Source organism: Cannabis sativa, chromosome 4 (assembly GCF_029168945.1).
Source record: "Cannabis sativa cultivar Pink pepper isolate KNU-18-1 chromosome 4, ASM2916894v1, whole genome shotgun sequence".
In the NCBI taxonomy this organism is placed as follows: domain Eukaryota; kingdom Viridiplantae; phylum Streptophyta; class Magnoliopsida; order Rosales; family Cannabaceae; genus Cannabis; species Cannabis sativa.
The window spans coordinates 40,242,105-40,263,281 of NC_083604.1; the positions used below are offsets into that span (position 1 = coordinate 40,242,105).

At 33.1% G+C, this 21,177-nt stretch overlaps 1 non-coding gene across 1 annotated transcript; it reads right to left on the reverse strand.

Annotated features, from left to right (window-relative positions):
- Positions 1-11,343: 11,343 nt before the first annotated feature.
- LOC133037601 (small nucleolar RNA R71) lies at positions 11,344-11,450 on the reverse strand. Its single transcript, XR_009687690.1, has one exon. It is a non-coding gene; the product is annotated as a small nucleolar RNA R71 (small nucleolar RNA).
- Positions 11,451-21,177: the final 9,727 nt, after the last annotated feature.

The window sequence follows — 21,177 nt, forward strand, 5'->3', positions numbered from 1 at the left end:
GTCAAAGCTACCATCCATTGAATAGAGTTGTCAGCTCATCTAAAATGTTAAACATTCTAGCAACCTTTTATTCGATCAAGATTGGAATCCAGCGTTGTCCCGTTTAGGCGAGAGTCAAGGCTATTCTATCTTATGAGCTTCTACCATTGTTTCATAATTTGCAAGTCAAATATGGTCGCCACCATTAGGGTGATCCATACCATATAAAACACTTACAAACTACTTATCTTTCGAGATTAAACGGTGTGAAATTGCTAATGAACGTTCCTCCATTAGGGAGGATTACTCACTAAAACAAACGCGATGTAAAACCAACAATGGAGATCGAATATCTTAATAATAATAAAGCTCATTCTTTAAAATGTATTTTCTTTATTATTCTAATAAAATATATTCATTAAATTTGAATTTAGAATAAAATTCTAAATTAGAATTTAATTAATATTTATAAAATTATACTTAGATGGTGATTGAAATAAAATAAATTACTTCCATCTTAGTAGTAATTTTGAAATATAAATATTAAGAAAAATTAATTTAAGTTGTATTAATTTAAATTAATTTGCAACTTAAAATAAATTTTCATGAGAATATATTTATTGTATTTTGAAAAAGAAAGTATAAAACTATACAAATTTTCGAAAATACTAAATAATAAATACTTAGAAAAAATACTTCAAGGAAAAATATCACCTATCTAGATTTTCCTTTGACTAATTAATTCAATTTCTAATAGTATATTTTAAATCATTTATTTTAAATTAATCAATAAATGAAAAAATTATTGATTTAAGTTGGTCCAAGAATTAATTAAAATAAATAATTAATTTACAACTTAATCTATTTTTCAAGATAAATTCAAAATCATCTTGCATAATTAAAATGCAATTTCGAAATGATTAATAAAATAAAGAAAAAATATACTTCGAAAATTATTTAAATTTCAGTTGAAAAATTAAATTTCAACCTAAAAATAATTTTTTATTTAATTAAGTGTCATGAAAAATAAATATTTAAGTATCATGATGAAAATCAACTTAGATATGTAATTTTTCAATTTAATTAAATGTATTAAATTCAAGAAATAAATAATTAAGTGTAGAGAAAGCTTAATTATTAATTTCTAGTTTAATACTAGGAAAAAATATACTTAAATAAAATTGTACCAAAATTAATTATTTAAATAATTAATTTCACAATGTATAATATTTTGGAATTTTTACACTAGATGTCAAATTTGGCATCTTTTTTACATTTTTATTTATGTTTGGTTTTTTAAACTTTTTTATAAAATCTGGTTTTCAATTTTATTTTTCAAAAAGTTCTTTAATTACAAAAATACATTTATTGTTTATGCCATCTTTCCCCCATTTTTTCTTAGTCTCTTTTACATGTTAACTTCCTTTTTTTCTCTCTCTTTTTTTTTTCATTTTCTGTTTCTTCTCTTCATTTCTCTCTCTCTCTCTCTCTCTCTCTCTCTCTCTCTCTCTCTCTCTCTCTCTCTCTCTCAATTAAAAAAATAAATGTGATATTAATTAAATAACTACCTATTTTTCACAGCATAAGAAATAAAAAAAAAAAATAGAGATTATGTGACCAATTGATTATTTCTTTCAAATAATATTAAAAGTAACTTTTTTTTTTCAATTTGTTGTTGTTATTATTTAATTGCCAAAATAGAACAATCTAAAAATTGGTTTTTTTTAATTATTTTTATTCAAAATAATAATAATGAAAGAAATTATACTATTTAAAAGTACACTTTTTTAATAATATATATTCAACGTAATACAAATCACATCTAGCTTATTTTTAATCCCTAATTAATTTATAGTTGTTTCATCTTTTAATTTATTTTATTGTTGTTGTTTCACCAAGTCATCCATATTAAAGAGTCTTTAAGGGCAAAAGGTGAGATAATGATGTCGAGGTTGCAACTCAAAAGATTAATGTATAATTTTTATTGTCTTTGTTTGGTTTCAAAGACTTATTTTGTTTTGTTTATATATTTTTTTGATGTATTTAGTAAGAAGAATTACACAACCTTAAATGGTTTATGTCTCTCACTTTTTCTGTTTATAATTAGTTAATTTTCAATTTTAATTTAGTTATTATATGGTTCTTAAAAAAAAAACTATATCATTGAATTAAGTCTTACATTTATTAGTTGTATTTGAGTTTTATAATTAAAATTTGTTTTAGTTTCATGTTTATTAAGTTTACAATTACGTTATTTTTAAGTTGTTATATTGTTATTTTTATGTTGTTCAATACATGATATATTTACAGTTTTGTTTAACTATTAATCGTATTTTAACGGTTCATTGTTTTATTAATTTTGTCATCTTAATATTTTTTAGGTGCGTGATAAGACCTCTGATGGTGTTTATAAGTTGAACCTTCTAAAGAAAAATATTACAAGGCTTATAACTTATTTTTTTTATTTGTCTTGTTCGAAACGTTCTCTGCTTGTAGTTCATTCATTTGAAGAAAAAAATCATAGTAGAAAGTTGTTTTATAGTTTGTTTAATGTTGTTTTAATTGCTTCAAGACTTGATTTCTAGTAATGATGAACTTCAAAGCTGATGAGAATAGACTTGTTGTTCATTTCTATTTCTTTGGTAGAATGAAGTGAGTAACATACATAGAAAGTGTAAAAGAAAATGTTCAAAAGTCTTCCAAGAAGGTTGAAGCTACTTGGCATGGATTAATGATTTAGAAATATTTGGTTTTGGTTGTAGCTGAAGAGCAAATATTATTGTAAGAAACGTTGCTTTTATATTTTTTTGAACTTTTTTCTAATTAATTTCACATGTATCTTGCATGTGATATTGAACATTATAATTTTCTTTTAAGTTGTTTATATCTTTTAGTACAGTGAGAAACAACTCTTATTATATTATTAATTTCTACATCGAGTGTTGGTATATTTATATTCTTTTCTTTTTAGAAAAAAGACTATAGTTGTTAATATGTTTTTTTAACTGTTAACAACTATTTAACAACGATATAAAAATATAAAAATAATTGATGAACAAATAATTATAGATTCTTCAATATTTAGCTTATCCGAGTGTTTGATTTTAGTTTTATTCTTGTTGTTTTGTAGTTGATTCCTCACACTACATTTAATTGTTTGTTAGTTGTTATTAAGATGTTTAACAAATAGAAAAATGAGTATATTTTTAGTTTATTTATAGGCATTATTGAGTTAGTATACAAGTATTTTGTAGTTGCTTGTAAATTTATTTTTTCTTCTGGAGGTGATGCAATTTGTGGAGTTGTTTACATGTCTATGTAATTTGCATATTGTAGTGAAGTTGTTATACAGTTGTTTATTTGTTGTTATTTAGTTGTTTATTCAATAGAAATGAATATATATACATATTTTTTTTTTTATTTGTGTGTTGTTTTTTATTTATTTTTCAAAGAGAAGTTTTAAAAAATATTATTTTTTATATTTTATTTTCAATTTTACGACGTAAAACTTTTATTTACAAAAAGACGCTTTTAAAGTTAAAAATTATACTTTTCTTAACAAAAAATAAATAAAAAAAAAAAACAACTAAAAATAACGAGAAAACAACCTCACGACAACTATAAATCAACTAAATAAACTATAAAATAACAAAAAATAACCAAAAAACAACATCATGACAACTATAATAAATATTGTGTTCAGTAAAACAAAAAAAAAACAACTAAAGAACAACTAAAGCAACTAGAAAATAATTATACAACACCTAGACAACAACATGAAAATAACTGTAAAACAACAACAAAACAACTATACAAAATTTATACGAATTTGTGATTTTTTTAGAGGGAAAATAATGTTGTTTTCATGTTGTCGTAAAGTTATGCTTTATTTTTGCAACGTGTTAACAACGGTCTTTTTTAAACAACTTAAAAATAACAGTTTGTAAGGGAAAAAAATCGATAAAAGGTGAAAAAAAAAATTTGTAAAAAAAAGTAAAAATTTTGTTATTTTTGAGTATTTCTAAAATAATCCTCCTAAATTATATATGTGTATTATGATTAATATTTTTTTATTCTATTTTAATTAATTTATTTAGTTATAATCACCCTACAAAAATACATAATCAAAATAATGATATAATAGTATACATACAAAGTAATTACAATCTAATTCACCAAACAAAATTGAATATAATATATTTTTGTATGTTATAAAATAAAATTGTTTACTTAAGTAAAATCTCTAATGATTAAAGTCCCTGACACTACTCTTTTTTTTTTTTTAAAAAAAAAGAAAATCTTTAAACAAATATAACATATACTCTCAATATAAAATTTTATATATAAATTCACAGCCTTCAAAAAATTTCTATATAAAATATATATATATATTATTTATAATGTGAAGAATAAGATCAAAAGAGAATTATATTGATAGATGGATTTCATCATGTAATTTATATACGTACATTATATACAATGACGGAGGAGGAAGAAGATTCAATAGGTATTTTTGAAAAAAAAAAACTTTTGAATTTCCTTTTTTGTTTAATTTCCCTTACTAAGCTAAAAATGTAAAATTTAAGTCTAAAATACCTATTATAGAAAAAATCCCCTATCTAGAAAATATCTTATTTGACTAAGTATCTTTTCAACAAAAATTTGAAAAAGTATCTTATTTAAGTTATATAGAAAAAATCTAGAACTTAAATATTTTCAAATTTAGATTTAATTAAATATCAAAAATTAAGTTGTAACCACTTAATTTTAAAAATATTCCATTTTAAGTTTAAAACTAACTTAAAAAATATCTTAAGAATCTTTAATAACTAATGCCTAGGATTCCTCAACTTAATTTTAAATTTAAATAAAATATTCAAATTTAAGTTAGATATGAAAAATCAGTTAAAATAACTAATTTATAACTTAAATAGGAATATTTAATTAAATAAGTTCCAGAAAGAATCTAGTTAGTTAAAATTCTTTATTTAATTAAATACAAGAAAAATGCAAATAGTTTGTCTAGAAATAATATCTAAAACTAAAAGTGTTTTTCTTAAAATTAACTTTAAAATATTGAAATGAAAATAAATTTCATATATTTTAAAAGTTAATTATGTTGCTAATTCAATTTTATTAGGTTAAACTAATTTAATTAACCTAGCACAGTTATTCAAATCAGGCAAATGGGCCTTCACAATTGGGGTAGTTCATGTGAGGGGGTGCTGGGTTCAATATGTCGTACCCACTTCTATGGCTCCCAACTCTCACACAAGGCCCAAAAGAGAGGAATTTAACCTTAAAATAAATAACTGTTATTAATTGAATAGGTCCAAAAACTAAATAGACCTAAATAAAATCTATCATGGTGTGACATTTTATTTAGCAACAACCTATATGCATCTATATAAAAAAATAAACATATAGGCTCACACAGGCACACATTTGGATGGATCCTATCATGTTGCTAGGTCATACACAGATGAAAGAAGATTGAAAAATTTACCTGTTACAGATTATTTACTTGACCAAGAGAGCCATGAGTTAAAATCAGATCATCGGATCTGTCAACAAGTTAACCATGGCTATTTGCAATCAAGCAATAATAGGTTTTAAAAAGAAAAACTTACAAACAAGCTAAAACCACATACTCCTGCAACAAGGTTAGCTGGATAGTTGGATGTAGGATTTATTTAATTTTAAATAATTAAATTTCGAAAAAACAATTAAATAATAATAAAAAAAATTAAATAATATATATATATTATATTTCGAAATTAATAATAAAAAAAATTTAAAATTAAACCTACAATTTTGAAAAATTAAGTTTCAAGTAACCTAAATATCATTTCAAAATTTGCTAACTACTTTTAAAAATTAAATGTTATTTTATAAATAAAAATTAAATAAATAAATAAATAAATAAATAAATATCTTTTTCAGATTTTATAATTTAATTTAAATAAATAAAATAACAAAATTTAAAAGTTAGCAAAATATCTTACATCTATTTAAAATATCATGATTATAGTTATCTTATTTTAAATTTAAATAAGGTCAAATTATTTAAAAAAAAAAATTAATTTAAAAATTTAATATCTGACTTTAAATTTAAAAATAAGATAAGATATAATCAAATTTAAAAAATAAGATAGATAATTAAGCAAAAAGATAGATATTTACTATTTTCAAATTCAAATTACACTAATATCATGAATTAAATTAAAAAAAAATATTTATTAATTTAATTATGATATTTAGAATTGAAATAGGAATATTAAATGTCTAAATACGAAACTACACAAAAAATCGGAAGTTAAATCTATGAAAAAGCATGAAAAATCGAAGAAAAACGAAAAAAAATACGAGCTGTACGGATAGTATGCTGTGCATACATGTCCGCGCGCGCATGGGGAGTGCTTGGCCGAGAAACCTCGGCATAGGGAGGAGATTGCAGGGTTTCCGCGCGCGGATGGGGAGGGTTCAGACAAGCAGCTCGGTCGAGCCGTGTCTGAACACGTGCTGTCCGAGGGTGTCACCCTCGTCCGCGCGCGTATGTAAGTGCATCACCCCTGATTTTTTTTCGAATCTTCAAAAAATCATAAATAATTCAAATTAAATCAAAATTGAGTTCTGTAAAAAAGTAAATTACTTAATTTTTTTCATACTATCCAATAAAAATAATTCTAGAAACAAAATTTCAATTATTTTTCACGAAAATTCACAAACATCAATCAATCATTAAATAACACTCAATACAACATGAAACCATCCAAATAACAAACAATCGTTTTAAAGTCCAAATTTCTTGCAAGCAAATCAATTACCATGGCTGAGGCCAGTTGTTAGAATTTATTTTACCAGGATCTTAGATCTACTCACAAGTATGTTGTTTAACACCCTAAATATGAACTTTCTAAAACGATAAAATAAACACATATAAAGTTAAGAAAACCTTACATTGATGCAGCGGAATTAATGTCTCCTTTCACTCAGATCTCTAACCCTTGTATCCTTTCTGTCGTAGAGTATTATCAAGATCTGAGCCCGAATGTCCTTCTCTTTGTGTGTGATCCTTCATAGTCTTCCAATCTATGATTGAGTTACCACTTGCTGTGTGTGGGCACTTACTCTATCACTAAGGTTCGAAATTTATGAAGAAGAAAAGAGAGAGAATGATTTCGGCCAAAGAAGAGAAAGGGAAGGCTCAGTTTTTCTGAAGAGAAAATTTTCTGACAGAAAAGCTTATGAAAAAGTTATATTTTGACTGAGCCATCACTTTCTATTTATAGGCAACTACTAGGTTTAGGTTAGGAATTATTTGGCATTAAAATAATAAAAATATCAATTTAAAAATCTACTTTAAGTGGCCGGCCATGGTGTGTGTAATGGGCCCCACTTGGTTTTACAGTTTTCACAAATTTTATTTCTATTTTCTCAAAAACGCCAATTTTCTAATTCCAACCATTTAAATGCCAAAACTAATTATTTAATAATTAAAATAGATTATTAAATAATATTGTCATTTAATTTAATTATTAACTAGACATATAAAGTCTATTAATTGATTAATCACAAATCAATTATTGAGTCTTACAAGCAGTATAGTCTCAACTAGAATGGGGACCATGGATCTATATGCTGAGCTTCTAATAAGTGAACCGAATTTACTAAGTAAATTCCTACTTATTAATTCTTCGTTGAATCCACTCTTAGAACTTAGAATTGTACTCTCAGACTTATATAGAGCATACTATATGTTCCACGATATAGATATGCTATCTCCTTTAACCATTGTTATAATCTTATTGTGATCAAAGATCCTCTATATAGATGATTTACATCGAGATGGATAATTTTACCGTTCTCATCCCTCAATGTATTTTGCCCCTTAAAACACTTAGCTACCTGTAAATGATGTTTAGTGATCTAAGAATTAGTCACTTAAACAAGAGCTCATCCATTTACTTCTATTTGCTAAGCTCGAAGGGAATCATCACTTAACTTCTATACACCAGTAGAAGCTATAGATTCCATATTTATGTTCAGCACTCCCACTCAATCATACTATCATGTTCTCAAAATATACGTATCACCCTGACCCAAAAGTAGGCTTAACTAATAAATCAAAGAACATGAATAGTACTCCTGAGTTGAGCCTAAGCATATCAGGATTTAGATTCTTTTAATCTTAAGATCAACTACTAATATTGACTTGGAAAGATATAACGGTAAGTTTGTAATATCTTAACTAAGTTGCAATATCGGTCCAGTCCAATGTATACTCAATACATTCGAAACTAGTATACTTTACTAATGTCCTGAAAAGAACATAACACTTACTCCAAGTGTAAGTACACATCATCGATGATTATCACATTAGTGTAAATCCAAAACACTGATGAAACAGGGACTAAGTCTTTTGATTCATATGATCACAATCACATTCCACTGTGTTGACGATACTGTAATTGTGAATAAACATATGATCTGGATTTAACAGATTTTTTGTGTAAATGTAATAAACATATTAAACCATTAGCATGTAAAATCCATGCAAACATAAATCACTTCAAATTTCTTATATTGATAACTAATCAAATTGTAAAGGGTTTTATTTAGGGCACAAAATCCAACACCATCATGTGCCTCTTGCCTTGCTAATGGAATAGGAAAAATAATGTCCACATCCATGGCCACAAATACCTCTCGAAGCTTCCCCACATCCCATATACCAGATAGTAGGATAAATTCACTCACCCGACGATCATCATTAACTCTCCTCGTGATTGGCTGAAAAGATCTCGGACGCGGGAGCCGTGGGTCTCTGAATTCTCAAACTTGCATTCCATCTCCAATAGAACTCTGAAGACCACATTTATGCAAATCCAATCCCCAAATCAAACTTGACCAAAGATGAGATGAACCATCCTTTTCAGTGGCTTCTAGGATATATACCAAGTTGGAAAATTTTTATATTTCAGAATTCGGGTAGGCAACGATTCTGCGTATATAAGTAATCACGACAGTTGTTTAGCCGAAAGAGCTTTATTAAAAAGGTGAAAATCCCAAAACCTAAGACTGCCCATCTCCTTAGACTGACACACCATTTCTTATTTTACCCAAGGAATCTTCCTTTTATCACCATTCGAACCCTAGCAGAACTGTCTAACAATAGACTTCAATTTTTCACAACTTGCCACATAAGACACTCATCATATAAGATGGAATAGCTTGAAGAATACCTCTCTCCCACCATCAGAATAGAAACTCTGTTTCCACCCTCGAACATGCTTCCTAACCTTCTCACAGATCCCCTCAAATGTTCGCTTTTTTGTTTCCACTAACTAGAAAAGGCAAGCCCAAATATTTATCATGAGTAGCTATAGATGTCGAACCCAAAACTTGTAGAACTCCATCTGTTAGGTTATAATTAACCTATATTTCGGGTCTTTAAAGTTAGCATTATTTCGTCTATTGGTGTCTTTTGGAGCAGTTTTACGCTTGATTTTCATTATTTCAGGTTCCCGGGGTGTTAAAGTTCGAATTCAGTCAAATGGCGAAAAACTGGGACAAACCTGGAAAAATTGGAAAATTTGGTTCCTGAAGCATCAGTAGTCGCGACCTCTGATGAGCCTGGTCGCGACCCTTTTTCCTGGTCGCGACCCAGGTCGCGACTTCGTAAGATTGGCAGAAACTCGGTTTTTCGAGTTTTGCCTGTAGTCGCGACCAGCTTGTGTGCTAGTCGCGACTATGTACGGAAATCGCAGATTTGACCTAATTTTGATTTTTCACTCAATTGGAGGCTCACCACTTATCCCTATATAAGGAATACGACATTGAAGGTCAAAGGCAAGCAAAAACAGACCTAATAGTGGAGGCAAAGTGGAGAGGAAGCTATCTTGAAGACCCGGAGCGATACAAACTTCTAGTTTCTTTCTTTTACCCTTTTTATTCATCTTTATGTTTGTTTTTAATTCTGAATTAATCATGGATGTTTTTAGAGTTATTATGAGCTAAATTTCCCAATAAGGGAGGATGATGAATGTTGTTTAAGTTTATGCCTAGTTAATAAATAATTGCCATTCCTTCATCTTATGTGTGAATACTATCTTTATTTGTGTTTAATTACATGTGTAAGCTTGATCACCTTTTACATGCTCTATGATCCTAATTCGAAATCTGAAAAGTGAGAATTAGGAATGCTAAAATTTGGATAGTCTAGGTTTTGATGTAAAACGACAGTATTTACATAGCCTAGTGACTAATAGATTATTGCTTAATGCTGATTTTGTGTTGATCTAATTAAGAAGTTAATTAGAGAACATATTATTTAGAACCTAAAAGATGCGAAAAGAGTTAGGTTAATTTATAATCATCTTTCACATTGAGATAAGGATAGCAGTTAGGTAATAACATAGGTAACTTATCAACAGGATTCACCTCCCTAATCTCTCATCTTGATTAATCTTCGTTTATTTTCTCTTTAATTTCTGCGTTATTTACTTTTAAAATTGCAACTTATTATTCTACCAAATAGAATCATAATTATAATTTAGTAGTACTCAATCCAATTCCCTGTGGTTCGACCTCACTTGCGTGAGATACTACTTGATACTTACACTTGCGTAATAAACAGAATTTTCGTAACAAGTTTTTGGCGCCGTTGCCGGGGAATTGTTTAAAGATTGATATTACACAAAATTATACTAACTTCTACTTTGGTATATTTTCTCTTGCTGATTTTTCTAACCTTTTTCTTGCAATATTTTCTTGATTTATTTCAGGAATCATAAGTGTATGCGCCGTCAAGGACAAGCAGTGATATTGCCAGTTGATCCCGAAATCGAGAAAACTTGTAGAAGAAACCGAAAGAACAAGAGGCAAGAGGGAGTTTCAAGAATCGCCGAAACTTCGTACATCATGGCCGCCAATGCCGCAAACAATGGAGGCAATAACGGTAACAATGGTGGCGCAGTAGAAGATCAAGCTAATGGCCGCAGCTTGAGAGATTACATTCTCCCTACTCTGACGGGAGTGCAGTCATGTATCAGGCCACCGGCAGTGGAAGCAAACAACTTTGAGATCAAACCTGCCATACTGCAGATGGTGCAATCTTCAGTTCAGTTTGGTGGCCTCCCTTCTGAAGATCCTAATCTGCATCTCTCTAATTTCATGGAACTTTGTGAAACCTTTAAAGTTAATGGAGTTAGTGATGATGCTATTCGACTGAGACTGTTCCCATTCTCTCTTAGAGAGCGAGCCAAGAGTTGGCTAAACTCCTTGCCACCCAACTCTATTGCCACCTGGAATGATCTGGCAACGAAATTCTTGTCAAAGTTCTTTCCTCCAGCCAAGTCTGCAAAGCTGAGAGGAGAAATTAATAATTTTCTCCAACAAGATAATGAATCTCTCCATGAGGCTTGGGAGAGGTTTAAAGATTTGATCAGAAAGTGCCCTCACCATGGTATAGAGAAGTGGATGCTGGTCCACAACTTCTACAATGGGTTGGTAGGAAATACAAGAACTTTAATAGATGCTGCAGCTGGGGGAGCCTTTATGAGGAAGAGTGCTAATGAGGCATATGATCTATTAGAGGAGATGGCTCTAAACAATCAACAGTGGCCAACAGAGAGGAGTCAATCAAAGAAAGTAGCTGGTGTGTTAGAGGTCGATGCCATCACCAAGTTGACAGCACAGGTTGAGGCATTGACAAAGATAATTGCAGGGCAAGCTAAACAAGCCCAAGTTGTGTGTGAATTATGTGGGGGAAGCCATCACTTTTCAGAATGCCAAGCTGATGTGGATGATTTGCCAATGGATGAAGCTAAAGCCATTGGAAATTATTCACAGAACAACAACAACAATTATGGGTTCAACCAGGGTAACAACCGAAGAAACAGTGGGTTCTATCAGCAACGAAATCAGAACCAGAATCAGAATCAACAGTTTAATCAGCAACAAACCTCTGGTGGAAATTCTAGTTTGCAGACAGATTTATTGCTTCAATTCATGACTGAAACTAGATCTTCAATCAAAGACCTGCAGACACAGATGGGCCAACTAGCAACTCAAGTAGCAACCCGTCCTCAAGGGAATTTGCCTAGCACAACTGAAGTAAACCCCAAGGAAAACTGCAAGGCAATTACCCTGAGAAGCGGTAAAAATTATGATGGTCCTGAATTGCCACAACTAGTGAATGGAGAAAAGGAGAATAAAGAGCAACCGATGTCGACCCCAACACCCACTCCAACGAAGGCTACTGATAGTCAACCACAGCCACAGCAGTCTCCACCAATTAATATAGATCACCATGTGAAAATACCCTATCCTCAGAGGCTCAGAAAGTCAAGTCTGGACAAGCAGTTCACCAAATTCCTGGAAGTGTTCAAAAGACTTCACATTAACATTCCCTTTGCTGAAGCTTTAGAGCAGATGCCAAGTTATGTGAAGTTTATGAAGGAAATCCTGTCAAAGAAGAGAAAGATGGAGGACTATGAGACAGTGGCTCTAACTGAAGAGTGCAGTGCCATCCTACAGAAGAAACTCCCTCCTAAACTAAGAGATCCAGGGAGTTTTACTATTCCTTGTACTATAGGAAAAATTGAGGGAATAAATGCACTTTGTGACTTGGGAGCTAGCATTAACTTGATGCCTCTATCGGTGTTTAAAAGACTGCAGTTGGGTGAAGCAAAGCCAACAACAGTAACTCTCCAATTGGCGGACCGATCACTAGCCCATCCTAGAGGAGTCATTGAGGATGTGTTAGTTAAGGTTGATAAGTTCATCTTTCCAGCTGATTTCATCGTCTTGGATATGGAAGAAGATAGCAATGTCCCAATTATTCTTGGGAGACCATTCTTGGCAACTGGCCAAGCCTTAATTGATGTTCAGAAAGGTGAATTAAAGCTGAGAGTCCAAGGAGAAGAAGTGGTCTTTAATGTGCTTAAGGCTATGACGTACCCAAAGGCAAGTGATAACTGCTTCTTCATTGATTTGATTGATGAAATGGTGAGTGAGAAAAAGCTGCTAGATGATCCTCTTGAACTAAGTCTAACTGAAGATGAATTGACGGAGCAAGAAGGACAAGAGGTCATGGGGTATGTGAAGTGGCTCGACTCCTATGGGCCTTTGAACAGAAGATACTTTGAGGAATTGGGAGCAGTTCCAAAAGAGCTGAAGCCATCTACTGAAAAGCCCCCAGAACTTGAATTGAAGGTGCTTCCTAGTCACTTGAGGTATGAGTTTTTGGGTCAAGATAAAAAGTTTGCCGATTATTGTTTCGGCTTCTCTCTCGATGTGGAAACTGATAGACTTTTGAGGGTACTTCGGGCTCACAACAAGGCAATCGCTTGGACACTAGGAGATGTTAAAGGAATCAGTCCTTCAACAGTGATGCATCGAATTCTCATGGAAGACAACGCCAAACCAACTATTGATGCTCAAAGAAGACTCAATCCACCCATGAAAGAAGTAGTCAGAAAAGAAGTAGTTAAGTGGTTGGATGCTGGAGTTGCTTATCCTATTTCAGATAGTAAGTGGGTTAGTCCGGTGCAAGTGGTCCCGAAGAAAGGTGGAATGACAGTGATAAAGAATGAAAAGAATGAGTTGATTCCTACAAGAACGATCATAGGTTGGAGGATCTGCATTGATTATAGGAAACTCAACAAGGCAACAAGAAAAGATCACTTCCCTTTGCCCTTCATCGATCAAATGCTAGACAGATTAGCGGGGCAAGAGTACTACTGTTTTCTTGATGGATATTCTGGGTACCACCAGATAGCTATAGCGCCTGAAGATCAGGAGAAGACTACTTTCACATGTCCTTATGGTACCTTTGCCTTTAGAAGAATGCCCTTCGGCTTGTGCAACGCCCCTGCCACTTTTCAAAGGTGTATGATGGCTATCTTTTCAGATTTGATTGAATCTTGTATTGAAATTTTTATGGATGATTTCTCAGTGTTTGGTTCTTCCTTTGATCATTGTTTGGAAAATCTGGAAAAAGTACTAACAAGGTGCGAGAAGTCTAACTTGGTGTTAAACTGGGAGAAGTGTCACTTTATGGTAACAGAAGGAATTGTTCTTGGGCACAAAATTTCAAAAGCAGGAATTGAGGTGGATAAGGCAAAGGTCTCAACAATAGAAAATTTGCCACCTCCAGTTTCTGTAAAAGGAGTGAGGAGTTTCCTGGGACATGCTGGCTTCTACCGCAGATTTATCAAGGACTTCTCTAAAATCTAAAAACCTTTATCGAGCTTACTTGTAAATGGAGTTCCATTTGAGTTCGGAGAAGATTGTTTAAAAGCTTTCAAGATTTTAAAGGAGAAATTGATTACAGCACCGATAGTAACTTCACCAAATTGGGAACTGCCGTTTGAGTTGATGTGTGATGCTAGTGACTATGCCATTGGAGCGGTTCTGGGTCAAAGAGTTGACAGAGTATTCCACACAATCTACTATGCTAGTAGAACTCTGAATGACGCTCAATTAAACTACGCCACTACAGAGAAGGAAATGCTGGCAATAGTGTTTGCTTGTGACAAATTTCGGCCCTACCTAATTGGAAATAAGGTAATTGTTTACACAGATCATTCAGCAATCAAATACCTTATGACCAAGAAGGATGCAAAACCAAGACTGATTCGGTGGGTACTTTTACTTCAAGAGTTCGACTTAGAGATAAAAGATAAAAAGGGCACCGAGAACACAGTATGAGTACCATTTGTCAAGATTAGAGCTGCAAGAGAGTCAGAATACAAAAGAGGTACAAATAAATGAGCAATTTCCTGATGAACAACTCTTTAGTGTGAGGGAAAACCTGATGGTACCTTGGTACGCTGACTATGTTAATTTCTTGGCTGCTAAAATAACTCCACCCGAGTCTTCGCGTCAACAATTGAAGAAATTCTTTTCTGAGGTGAAACATTACTATTGGGAAGAACCAATCCTCTACAAGCACTGCGCCGATCAGATCATAAGGAGATGTGTTCCTGAAGAGGAGATGTATTCTATCCTAAATCACTGTCATGCTTTACCATGTGGGGGACATTTTAGTGGGAATAGAACAGCTGCAAAAGTGTTGCAAAGTGGATTCTTTTGGCCAACGCTATTCAAGGATGCTACTACTTTTGTAAAGGCATGTGATCGTTGTCAACGAACAGGTAATATCTCAAGAAGAAACGAGATGCCTTTAACAGGAATTTTAGAAGTTGAATTGTTTGATGTATGGGGAATAGACTTTATGGGTCCTTTTCCTTCATCCTTTAGCAATCAGTACATTCTTTTGGCTGTTGATTATGTGTCTAAATGGGTCGAAGCTTCAGCGACACCTCAAAATGATGGAAAGACAGTTCTCCGCTTCTTACAAAAGAACATTTTTACTCGGTTTGGTACTCCTCGAGCAATAGTAAGCGATGAAGGGAGCCATTTCTGTAACAAGCAGTTTGAAGCACTCCTCTCAAGATATGGTGTTCGACATCGAACTGCTTTACCATACCATCCCCAAAGTAATGGCCAAGCTGAAATCTCTAACCGAGAGATTAAGATGATTCTGGAGAAAACAGTGCAAAGATCAAGGAAAGATTGGTCAAGGAAGTTGGATGACGCACTGTGGGCGTACAGAACAGCTTTCAAAACACCAATTGGCATGTCCCCATATCGGTTGGTGTTTGGAAAGGCTTGTCATTTACCGGTGGAGTTAGAGCATAGAGCTTTTTGGGCCATGAAGACTCTTAACATGGAACTAAAAGCTCAGGGGAGAAAAGACATTACAATTTGAATGAGTTAGATGAGTTTCGGAACGAAGCATATGAAAACGCCAAGATATACAAAGAGAGAACTAAAAAGTGGCACGATAAAGGTCTAATACGGAAAGAGTTTCAACCAGGACAGCAAGTGCTACTCTTCAATTCAAGGCTGAAACTGTTTCCTGGAAAGCTGAAATCAAGATGGTCGGGACCATTTACGGTGGTCAAGGTGTTTCCTTATGGAGCGGTGGAGTTAAAAGGTGAAAGTCCAACAACTTTCAAAGTCAATGGACAAAGGTTAAAGCTCTACTTGGGAGGTCAGTTTGACCAAGCCAAGTCCGCCATGATCCTGGCGCCACTCTGAAATCCAAGGCTCAACGTCTAGCTGCATGACGATAAACACAGCGCTTCTGGGAGGCAGCCCAAGTTTTATTTTGTTTTGATTGTTTTTTTTGTATTTTCAATTTTTAGTTTCGTACCAGACATTATTTCTTTTTAATTGAATCGTGAAAAAAAAAAAAAAAAATTCGACCTGAAGCCCAGAGGTCGCGACTAGCGTTAAGCCTAGTCGCGACCTATTTCTCAAGTCGCGACCTCAGTCGCGACTTGCTGATTTTCCAGAAACGCCCAATTTTCCTCGATTAGCAAGTCGCGACTAGCCTGTGGCCAGGTCGCGACTTGCTGACGAAAAATTCTATAAATTCACACTTTCCCCCTCATTCAACCCTACACAAACCAAATTCAAATTTCAAATCCTCTCGTGACCCTACACTCTTTTCCTCTCAAAAATTCAATTTTTCATCTTCAAACTTCAATCTTTTCATCTTTTCTCAAATTTCTTAAACCCAATCCAATCAAAAACCCAATTTCACTCTATAATCTACACATATCTTCAAAACCCACACCAAAGAATACCCAAAACCAAAAAAAATCACCATTGTTGTCACCCTCAAACTCAAGCTTTCAAGACATTCAACAATGGAGGTGGAGTTAAGCGTTTTCGGGTTGTAAGTATCACTTTCTTCATGCTCTTAAAAAGTTGATTAATTATTTTAAGTTTTGAGTGATATAATTGTGTGTGGGGTAAAAATTGATAATATTGGGTTTATTATTATTGTATTGTGGTATTAAGTGGTTAGGAACATTGATTGAGTGAATTTTGTATTTTTGGGATAGAGGAAATTTAAGGGGAGGTGCTGCCCAATTTTTTTCTTAGAAAAAAGTTTCAGAAAAAAAAAAAAAAAAGTTTCAGAAAAAAAAAAAAAGAAAAAAATGGCACCAAAGAGGACAAGGAATGTTGAAGAAGGTTCGTCGTCGAACCCACCACCAACGGGTTTTGATAGAACCCGCTTTGGTAGTATCGAGGCTCACAATCGCTTCGTAAGGTTGAAGAATAGAGCTTATATTGAAGATAGGGGTATTGAATTCCCTGAAAATCCATTGAGGCGCCAACCTCGGTTTGAGACAATCAGAGCGCAAATTGAAAGAATGAAGTGGGGAAGTTTCGTGGATACTCGGGGTCGGGCTAATGTTACTATGGCCTGTGAATTCCTTGCAAATTGGCCCGACCGTCGAAATGGGGAAGTGAAGGTTCGTGGAAAGAAGGTTCCCGCCACTGCTGACGCATTCAATGTGATGTTTTCTGTCCCAGATTACACTAGGGAGGAACAACGCCTCCGAATTATTGAAGAAGAAGAGGAGCAAACACTTCAATTGCCTGGGCCCATCGATCCTACAACACAATATACTCATGCACAGCTGAGTTACATAATTCAGCAAAACAACCACATGCAACAATACATGGTGCAAAGGAGTATCTATGATGAGGGACAAGTTCAGCAACTCAACTCTCTCATCAACAGAATGAACATTGGGATTGATGACCCGAACTACTTGGCACAACCTCCTCGGTTCTATCCCTATGACCAGCCGCCACCACCCAACCCTTTCTGAAAGGGTTTCAGGTAAGTTTCTTCTCTCTGCATTTTATTGTATACATTGGGGACAATGTAATATTTAGTTTGGGGGGAGAAGCTTAAAATTTTAAAATTTCTGCACTTTAAATTCTGCATTTTAATTTTCTGTTTTAGTTTTTTTTGTTTTAGTTAAGGAATGGCAATAAGCTTGATGATAGTTGTATGCTGCTGATTAGTGTGATGTGATCTGAAACTGCAAAATAACTGTGTGCTTGATTTTGTTAACTCTTTGGATTAGTTTGGATGCTTAGGAACCTGTGTCTTTCTGCAAATACTCAAGTTGTGAAAACTGTTATAACTGTTTTACTATGGTTTGTGGTAAGATTGACAGGATAGCTTAGAACTTGCATGTTTATTCTTTTGAGGCGAAATCCTTGGTAGTGTTCAATTGGAATATGATTTAGGCATTTGTTGGATAGTTTGAGCCTTTCAAGCCTACCATAATAATGTTTATCCCTAGTTAACCCTATTGAGCCTAAACCCGTTATGTTTTTCACCCATTGATCCGAAAATTTTTAACCATACTATTGATTTTTCTTCACCATTATATGCAAGATATCATAAGCCAAATAATTAGTTTGGGGGAGAGAAATATTTAGTGTGAGAAAATAGTTAGAGGGAAAAGAACTTGTAAGATTGAGAAAAGAAACAAATGTGTAATTCAATGTCACTGAAAAAGTTGAGATGATGAGGAAATATGAATGATGAAAAAAAAGAAAAAAAAAACACAATAAAAAGTAAGAATGTGTTTGAAAAAAAAAATTTCAGTGATGTTGGGAAAAATAATAGAGATATTTTCTCTCAATCTTGGTAGATGTGGGAACGCTATGGGGGATTGAAAAAAAAGTAAGAAGATTGTGGGTTCTGTTTGTGTGCTTATGATATCTTGAGCCAAAAATTATCTTTCGCCTATCCCTGAATATCTAAGCCATACTACCTAGACCTTGAAAAGACCTAATGATTCCAAAGAATACTGTCAACATTAGTGGAGAAAGGTAAGCATGCAAGCTTATGAGTTATCGGGTTGTGGAACTAATGGCAAGAGTAAAACTTTTATAACAATGTTTCATACTTGAGTAGATTGTTGCAGTTGTACATAGTGTTATTAATTGAGCATCCGAGTTAATTGTTAGAGTTAGTAAGAACAAAATTCTAGTTTATGCAAGGAAGGAAACAGAGCATGAGTCGGCAGTGTAGTGATTATCTGATAGTGTAGTTAGTTTTTTTTATCTTACTCGGGGGCGAGTAAGAATCTAGTTTGGGGGAATTTGTTAGGTTATAATTAACCTATATTTCGGGTCTTTAAAGTTAGCATTATTTCGTCTATTGGTGTCTTTTGGAGCAGTTTTACGCTTGATTTTCATTATTTCAGGTTCCCGGGGTGTTAAAGTTCGAATTCAGTCAAATGGCGAAAAACTGGGACAAACCTGGAAAAAAATTTGGAAAATTTGGTTCTGAAGCATCGGTAGTCGCGACCTACGATGAGCACAGTCGCGACCCTTTTTCTGGTCGCGACCTGTGTCGCGACTTCGTAAGATTGGCGAAACTCGGTTTTCGAGTTTTGCACGTAGTCGCGACTCGGCTTGTGTGCTAGTCGCGACTATGTACGGAAATCGCAGATTTGACCTAATTTTGATTTTTCACTCAATTGGAGGCTCACCACTTATCCCTATATAAGGAATACGACATTGAAGGTCAAAGGCAAGCAAAAACAGACCTAATAGTGGAGGCAAAGTGGAGAGGAAGCTATCTTGAAGACCCGGAGCGATACCAACTTCTAGTTTCTTTCTTTTACCCTTTTTATTCATCTTTATGTTTGTTTTTAATTCTGAATTAATCATGGATGTTTTTAGAGTTATTATGAGCTAAATTTCCCAATAAGGGAGGATGATGAATGTTGTTTAAGTTTATGCCTAGTTAATAAATAATTGCCATTCCTTCATCTTATGTGTGAATACTATCTTTATTTGTGTTTAATTACATGTGTAAGCTTGATCACCTTTTACATGCTCTATGATCCTAATTCGAAATCTGAAAAGTGAGAATTAGGAATGCTAAAATTTGGATAGTCTAGGTTTTGATGTAAAACGACAGTATTTACATAGCCTAGTGACTAATAGATTATTGCTTAATGCTGATTTTGTGTTGATCTAATTAAGAAGTTAATTAGAGAACATATTATTTAGAACCTAAAAGATCTGAAAAGAGTTAGGTTAATTTATAATCTGTCTTTCACATTGAGATAAGGATAGCAGTTAGGTAATAACATAGGTAACTTATCAACAGGATTCACCTCCCTAATCTCTCATCTTGATTAATCTTCGTTTATTTTCTCTTTAATTTCTGCGTTATTTACTTTTAAAATTGCAACTTATTATTCTACCAAATAGAATCATAATTATAATTTAGTAGTACTCAATCCAATTCCCTGTGGTTCGACCTCACTTGCGTGAGATACTACTTGATACGTACACTTGCGTAATAAACAGAATTTTCGTAACACCATCTCGATCCGCTTGTTACACATTCAGACTAAAAGTGATAGCAGACTTCTCAAAGTTAATCTTCTAACTAAAGGTAGCCTCATAAGTTAATATCGCTTAATAGCTTCAGTATCACCTCCATTAGCCCTACCGAACACAAGACTGTTATTTGAAAAAAAACGAGTGACATGTGGCCCAAATCTAGAACACCTAAGCCTCATCAGCTCAGATTTAGATTCTGCATGAGAAATCAATGAAGATAATGACTCTACACAAAATAGGAATAAATAAGGAGACAAAGTACATCCTTGTCGTAACTCTCTTGTCAGTACCACTCTCCCTTTTAGGAAGGCCATTGAGTATAAAAGTATACTCTGGGGTCGTCACACAATCAACGATCACTCTAATCCACCCATCATCAAAACCAAATTATCGCATCGTACTGGCTAAGAATCTCCATTCCACCCGATCATATACTTTACTCATGTCAAGCTTAAGTGCCATAAATCCTCTTCTGCCATTGTTTCTTTTACATAGAGAGTGAAATAATTCAAAACTAACCATAACGTTATCATGTATCGAACATCCTGGAATAAATGCACTTTAGAAAGATGAGATGAGAGGGCCAATTGTATCTTTCATTCTCAAATAAAACTTGACCCCAACTTAAACTCGAAATTAGACCCCAGACTCAAAACACACTACAAAAAATGTCACTTTTGCCAGCACATTTTTGTGCTGGCAAAAGTTAGTATTGTGCTGGTAAAGTAGAATTTACTTGTGCTGTGTTGGCAAAAGGGGGTTGGCAAATCAATGTTGGTATTAGAACTTTTGCCAGCATAAAATGAAAATCGTTGGCAAAGATGACTTTTCCCAGCACATAAATGTGCTGGTAAAAGTTAGATTTTAGCCACTGCAAATGTACGCTGGTAAAACTTTGACCTCTTTGCCAGCGCAATTTGCAAAATGCGCTGGTAAAAATTACTTTTACCA